Genomic DNA, 7870 nt, shown 5'->3' on the forward strand with positions numbered 1-7870 from the left:
TAACCTGCATGTTGAAATCTCCCATAACAACCATAGCATTACCTTTGCGACATGCCAATTTTAACTCCTGATTCAACTTGCACCCTATATTTAGGCTACTGTTCGGTGGCCTGTGGATAAGTCCCATTAGGGTCTTTTTATCCTTACAATTCCTCAGTTCTATCCATACTGACTCTACATCTTCTGATTCTATGTCACCCCTCGCAAGGGACTTAATTTAATTCCTCACTAACAGAGCTACCCCACCCCCTCTGCCCACCTGTCTGTCTTATAGGACGTATACCTTGAATATTCAGTTCCCAGCACTGGCCCTCTTGCAGCCATGTCTCTGTAATTCCCACAACATCATACTTGCCAATTTCTAACTGAGTCTCAAGCTCGGCCACTTTATTCCTTATATCGTGCATTCATATATAATACTTTTAATCCATTACTCCCCTCACCCTTCACATGGATCCCTAATTCACTTGCCCATACTCTCCTTTCCCTTCTTGAGCATTCTGGTGTCTTTCTTAACTTTTCTTATATTCTGTTTCCCTTTAACTCCATCCTTATTTTTCCAGTTTGTCTCCCCCCCCCACTATTTAGTTTAAACCCAACCCCGTGTAGCAGTGGCAAACCTGCCCGCATGAATGGTGTTTAAAGTCTGTGGTTATGACTTTAAATCCTTCTTTGAACAAACACTTAACATCTGCAACTTTCCAGTTTTTAGGCACCACCTATGTCAGGAAGATTATGATTCGGGCTCTTGTAGTTTCCTCCCTTCCCTCAGCAACTTGGGATGCATCCTGTCTGCTCCTGGTAATTTATCCCATTTGAGTGCAGTTCATTTTTCTAGCACCTCCTCACTATCAACTTTAACCAATTTAAAAATCTCAGCATATCTTCCTGCAACATATTCTAACCCAGAGAATACTGAAGTCTTCATTAAGTACCTCAGCCATGCCCGGTACCTCCTAGTAAACCTCCATCTGCTCTTTAATCAGCTTCACGCCTCCTCTCAGAAACCCATTTCTGTTCTCAAGCCTATAGAATGCTTATGGGGCTTTTTAGTTTTAGTTTACTTTATAGTCACGTGTACCGAGGTACAGCGAAAAGCATTTTCGATTGTGTGCTATCCAGGGGGAGGGGAGAAATAGGTGCGAGTCCAGATGTGGTACCGGGGAGGGGGAAGAGGGGAAAGAAAGGGGGGCATGTGGGGGAGAAAGGGGAGAGGGTGGTGTATTGAACTTTAGAAACACAGCATGGAAACAGGTCCTTCGGCCCACCGAGTCCACGCCAACCAAGAGTCAAGAGTCAAGAGAGTCAAGAGTCAATTTAATTGTCATTTGGACCCCTGGAGGTCCAAACGAACCAGTGATTACCCCATTACACTAACACTATCCTACACACTATGGACAAGTTATCACTTTACCAAAGCCTAATTAACCTGCAAACCCGTACATCTTTGGGATTTGGGAGTAAACTGGAACACCCGGAAAAAACCCACGCAGCTACGTGAGAGGCAGAATGTATAAACTCCATACAGACAGCACCCGTAGTCAGTATCAAACACAGATCTCTGGCACTGTAAGGCAGCAACTCCACTACTGTGCCACCGTGACAGCCGCAGTCTTTTGACTGATAGATCTTGCAAAGATTAAAAATATTAAAAATAAGCACAATACTTATACAGACCATGAAAAGATAAATCTATTTTCATACTTATATTAAACCATTGATATGATCGTGTTTGCTAGATGCTTCCCCACATGGCCTGGCTCATGATCCAGCACAAAATCCCCTGATGCCACAGTGTTACTGGGCCAGAGAGGTACTGACCAAGAATTATCTCCTGAAAAAAATCCCAGAACATACTTCAGCCCCCACACACCAATGGTGTACCACAGAGATTGATGCTGGGTCCACTACTGTTTATTATCTGCATTAACAATTTGGATGACAATGTAGTTAACATTGATAGTAAATTTGCAGCAGACACCAAAATCAATGATATAGTGGACAGCGGGCATTGAGGGTCCCGAGTAGCAACCTTTTCACTCATAGGGTAGCCCATGTTGTAGCAATGTTACAAAATTTTGAGATTTAAAAAATCAAGTCTGCAATTTATCCCATCAGATAAAGCATAAAAAGAAGTTTAATTTGACACCTAAAACACTTTCATATCTCAAGTAATAAAAAAGTTATGGCCATTTTCATACTCGGAAATTAGCATCTTGTTCCCTATTGATTTTCTATGGACATAACAAAAAAGCTGTGATCATGGACAATCAAAAGCCCATAACCTTCTTAAAAATTAAGGGAACTGAATGAAATTTTCAGTTATCGTAGATTGAACCATTCTGAAACAAATATAAAATAATCTTACTTGGATGACCTGAAATTAAAGCATATAATTAGTTAGTTACCCAATTGTAGCTAATTTCAAACTTCAATTACTAAATCTAAACATCTATCCATTTCTTAATAAATGATTAACATTTTTAAATAGCCTAAGTGTCCAAATAATATTCACAAATAATTCACAATAAAACATGATTTTTAAATCTCATTTACATCAATTTATAGGCCAAATGGAAGGAATTTAGTGTTCAATTGCTGTGAATTAAAGTCCATTTTAAATCAGCTTTCTAGTGGGTTCCTGTGAACGCGCTGGTTTAGAACGTTCACATTGCGCTGGATTTGTGCCTCAAATGCCCAGAAAAATACTGCGGGATATAAAGAGCCCAAAATGAACTACTCGCTATAGAAAACTTTGTATAAAGGGGTCTTAAGAAGCCCCTTTTAATGTAAAAATAAGGTACATACCTTTAATTGTTTGCTTTATAAAACCCTGGGGCTGCGAGAGGTCGTGGGTTGAGAGAGTGATTTTAAAACTATTATAACTATTATTTGAGGCCTATAAAACTAATAATACCTTTTGCGACGGGGTCTTTCAGCGATTTTTCGTTAATGATTTACTAGGCTGAACATCTTCGATTGGAACAGCCTGGTAAAAATCATGTTTTAAACCCGCCCCCTCTAAACAGCGCCAAAATCGCGCACACGGGCTGGGGCAGATTCTCAGCGACGATTCAGGTAGGTTTTGCAACATACCTACATGTTGGGGATGAAGCAGGAGAAGTGGATACAAAAGACCTTGGGGCATACAGTATATATAGATGGGAAGAGTTTGCCTTCAAAGCAGGCAAATGGGAGTAGCCCAGTTGGGCCGAAGGGCCTGTTGCCATGTTGTATAGCTCTGTGGCTCTCAATTATGATGGATGGATGGATGATTGATTGATTGAAAGATACAGCATAGAAATAGGCCCTTCATCCCACTGAGTTCACGCTGCCCATCAATCACCCATTCACACTACTTGTCTTATCCCACGTTCACATTCACCCTCACACACTACCGGCAATTTTACATTGCAGAAGCCTGAATAAGTAGCAATGTTACAACATTTTGAGATTAAAAAAATCAAGTCTGTAATTTATCCCATCAGATAAAGCATAAAAATAAGTTTTATTTGACACCTGATTCACTTTCATATCTTCAGTATTAAAAACGTTATGGCCATTTTCATACTCAGAAATTAGCACATTGCTTTTCCATTGACTTAACCCAAAAGCTGTGATCGAGGACAGTTAAAAGCCCATAACTTTCTTAAAAATTAAGAGAACTGAAATAAAATTTCAGTTATTATAGATTGAAGCAATCTGAAACAAATATGAAACAATCTTACTTAGATTACTTGAAATTAAAGCATATAATTAACCTAATTGTAGCTAATTACAAAATTCAATTACTAGATCTAAACATCTATCAATTTCTTAAGAATAGATTAACATTTTTAAATGGCCTAAGTGTCCAAATAACATTCACACAAGAATTCACAATATAACACAATTTTTAAATCTCCTTGTCATGGATTTATAGGCCAAATGGAAGGAATTTAATGTTTAATACCTGTATTAATACCTGTATTTAAATGGCCATTTAAATCATCTTGCGAGTGGGTTTTTCTGGAACGCGATCATTTGGAACGTTGTGGTTGCTGTGAATTTAAACCCGTATCGGCATGAAAAGTACTGCCGGTTCGTATGGGGGGATAAAATCACCGTTTCGCAACTTAAAATGTGAATTAAAGGCGTCTTAAGGAGCACTTTTATACATAAAATAAACAGCTTTCGTTTACCTGTCCCGTACCTGAAATCCATCCCCGTTGTCGGCGTTGACGGCTTTAGAAGCTGATTTAAAAATTACTCCAGCGCTGAACTTGTCGGGCGATTAAAAAAAAAAATACACAGAACGCCCATCGGAACGATTCTTCAGCAAAAGCTTGCACTCCAACAATATATAATCCAGGACAAGGTTGGAAAAAACGCGTTTTAACCCCACCGCCCCCCCTCAAAGGCGCCAAAATCGCGCACACGGCCAGTGGCAGAATTGCAACGCCGCTGAAGGTAAGTATTGTAACATACCTAGAATAAGGTCCCGACGCAAAATGCCACCCATCCATGTTCTCCACAGATGCTGCCTGCGACCTTTTTTAAAACCCACATCTGCAGTTCCTTATTTCAGCATCTGTAGATCTTTGACCTTTTGGGAGAGATATCGGTGGTTTGGGACGAGGGAGAGGGGAAAGGGAGGGCGCGATAGTGGAACAAATGGGTGTGCACTGTGAGTCTTGTCAGTGAGGCAGGTGAACTTTAAGCGTTGGTGAGAATAAGAAAACAGTACATTCCTACTCACCTGGTTGAAAGACGGGCAGAACTGGAAACAGCATCCCAGGATCTTCCTGGGTGACAAGGAGATGGGTAGAAAAGATAGCGGCATGAGATTTACAACTCAGAAACGGGCCCTAAGGCCCAACTTGTCCATGGTGATCTGTGCAGGTCCCATTTGTCTGCATTTGACTCATATCCCACTAAACGTTTTCTTTGCATATTCATGTTCATAAATTATAGGAGCAGAATTAGGTCATTTGGCCCATCAAGTCTACTCCACCATTCAATCACGGCTAATCTATCTTTCCCTCTCAACCCCATTCTCCTGCCTTCTCCCTGTAACCCTTGACCTGTTCTAATCAAGAATATATCAATCTCCGCTTTAAAAATATCCATTGATGGCCTCCACAGCCTTCTGTGGCACTAAATTCCACAGGTTCTCCACCCTCGGACTACAGAAATTCCTCATCTCCTTTCTAAAGGCACGTCCTTTTATACTATGGCCTCTGATCTTACTCTCCCACTAGTGGAAACATCCACTCCACATCCAGAAGGGTCTCGACCCAAACGTCACCTATTCCTTCTCTCCAGAGTTACTCCAGCATTTTGTGTCTACCTTTGATTGAAACCAGCATCTGCAGTTCTTTCTTATACTCTCCACATCCACTCCCTCCAGGACTCTCACTATTCGGTCTCAATGAGCTCCCCTCTTGTTCTTCTGAGCTCCAGCGAGTACAGGCCCAGTGATGTCAAATGCTCATATGTTAACCCAATCATAAGATCATACATGATACAGGCTCAGTGCTGGGACCCCAGCTATTTACAATATATATTAATGATCTGCATGAGGGAATTGAAGGCAATATCTCCAAGTTTGCGATGACACTAAGCTGGGGGGCAGTGTTAGCTGTGAGGAGGATGCTAGGAGACTGCAAGGTGACTTGGATAGGTTGGGTGAGTGGGCAAATGTTTGGCAGATGCAGTATAATGTGGATAAATGTGAGGTTATCCATTTTGGTGGCAAAAACAGGAAAGCAGACTATTATCTAAATGGTGGCCGACTAGGAAAAGGGGAGATGCAGCGAGACCTGGGTGTCATGGTACACCAGTCATTGAAAGTAGGCATGCAGGTGCAGCAGGCAGTGAAGAAAGCGAATGGTATGTTAGCTTTCATAGCAAAAGGATTTGAGTATAGGAGCAGGGAGGTTCTACTGCAGTTGTACAGGGTCTTGGTGAGACCACACCTGGAGTATTGCGTACAGTTTTGGTCTCCAAATCTGAGGAAGGACATTATTGCCATAGAGGGAGTGCAGAGAAGGTTCACCAGACTGATTCCTGGGATGTCAGGACTGTCTTATGAAGAAAGACTGGATAGACTTGGTTTATACTCTCTAGAATTTAGGAGATTGAGAGGGGATCTTATAGAAACTTACAAAATTCTTAAGGGGTTGGACAGGCTAGATGCAGGAAGATTGCTCCCGATGTTGGGGAAGTCCAGGACAAGGGGTCACAGCTTAAAGATAAGGGGGAAATCCTTTAAAACCAAGATGAGAAGAATTTTTTCACACAGAGAGTGGTGAATCTCTGGAACTCTCTGCCACAGAGGGTAGTCGAGGCCAGTTCATTGGCTATATTTAAAAGGCAGTTAGATGTGGCCCTTGTGGCTAAAGGGATCAGAGGTTATGGAGAGAAGGCAGGTACGGGATACTGAGTTGGATGATCAGCCATGATCATATCGAATGGCGGTGCAGGCTTGAAGGGCCGAATGGCCTACTCCTGCACCTAATTTCTATATTTCTATGTTTCTATGAGGAGTAGAATTAGGCCATTTGGCCCATCAAGCCTACTCCGTCATTCAATCATGGCTGATCTATCTCTTCCTCTTAACCCCATTCTCCTGCCTTCTCCCCGTAATCTCTGACACCTGTACTAATCAATAATCTATCTGCCTTAAAACATATCCACTGACTTTGCCTCTACAGCCCTCTGTGGCAAAGAATTCCACAGATTCACCACCCTCTGCCTAAAGACATTTCTCCTAATCTCCTTCCTAAAAGAACATCCTTTAATTCTGAGGCTCTGACCTCTAGTCCCAGACTCTGCCACTGGTGGAAACATCCTCTCCACATCCACTCTATCCAAACCTTTCACTACTCTATATGTTTCAATGAGATCCCTCCTCATTCTTCTAAACTCCACCGAGTACAGGCCCAGTGCCGTCAAACACTCATCATAGGTTAACCTACTAATTCCTGGGATCATTCTTGTAAACCCCCTTTGAACCTTCTCCAGAGCCAGCACATCCTTCCTCAAATATGGTGCCCAAAATTCCTTACAATATTCCAAATGCGGTATGACCAGCGCTTTATAGAGCCTCAGCATTACATCCCTGTTTTTGTACACAAGCCCTCTTGAAATAAATGCTAGCATTGAGTTTGCTTTCTTTACTACCTATCCGACTTGCAGATTAACTTTTTGGGAATCCTGTACTAGCATTCCCAAGTCCCTTTGCACCTCTGATTTCTGGATTCTCTCCCCATTTAGAAAATAGTCTACGCCTTTATTCCTACTACCAAAATGCATGACCCCACACTTTGCTAGATTATATTCCACCTGCCACTTCTCTGCCCACTCTCCCAACCTGTCAAAGTTCTTCTGCAGAGTCCCTGCTTTCTCTACACTACCTGCCCCTCCATCTATTTTCGTATCATCCGCAAACCAGGCCACAAAACCTTCAATCCCCTCGTCCAAATCATTAATATACAATGTGAAGAGTAGCGGCCCCAGCACCGACCCTTGTGGAACTCCACTAGTCACCGGCAGTCAACCAGAAAAATCAATCAATCAATCAATCAATCAACCTTTATTGTCATCTTGCAAGCAACAAGTACAGTGCAAAATGAAAAGACGTTTCCCAGTGAATAGCGGAGCCTCGCACATGAAATTTAAAACACTTCTCACATAATAACACTAAAAAAAAAACAATCCAGTCCCTGATGGAACAGAATAAATAGTTAAAATCAGGTAAAAAACACAATGTTAAAAACAGTAAACCAATCACAAAAAAATGTCCGGGGCCGCTGATTTGAGTGGCCAGTGCCAGTTATTAAAGTGTCCGTGCCAGCCGCAGAGTCAAGTCAAGTGACTGTGAGTGCAG

This window comes from Leucoraja erinacea, chromosome 2 (genome assembly GCF_028641065.1).
Source record: "Leucoraja erinacea ecotype New England chromosome 2, Leri_hhj_1, whole genome shotgun sequence".
In the NCBI taxonomy this organism is placed as follows: Eukaryota; Metazoa; Chordata; class Chondrichthyes; order Rajiformes; family Rajidae; genus Leucoraja; species Leucoraja erinaceus.